Raw genomic sequence first — 352 nt, 5'->3', positions numbered from 1 at the left:
AAAAATGAAATTCGTGGTTTTTGAGAAGTGAGGGTTGGAATGGCCTCCAAATGCCCCCAAATGAATACCATGAAAGTCTTGGTGCACGAAAGTTTTGAGTTGGTTGGGTTTTGCACATGGGCAAGGTTGTCGGTGCACCACGGCATAGCTAAATGGCTTGGTGGGGAGTTTTGTGAAAAAATGAAATTCGTGGTTTTTGAGATGTGAAGGTTGGAAAGGCCTCCAAATGCCCCCAAATGAATACCATGAAAGTCTTGGTGCACGAAAGTTTTGAGTTGGTTGGGTTTTGCACATGGCCAAGTTGGTCGGTGCACCACGGCATAGCTAAATGGCTTGGTGGGGAGTTTTGTGA

Source organism: Vigna unguiculata, chromosome 11, assembly GCF_037176805.1.
Source record: "Vigna unguiculata cultivar grain cowpea cultivar isolate G323 ecotype 2 chromosome 11, ASM3717680v1, whole genome shotgun sequence".
NCBI lineage: Eukaryota > Viridiplantae > Streptophyta > Magnoliopsida > Fabales > Fabaceae > Vigna > Vigna unguiculata.
The sequence above is the reverse complement of the archived record's forward strand: the minus strand, read 5'-3'. Positions refer to the sequence as shown.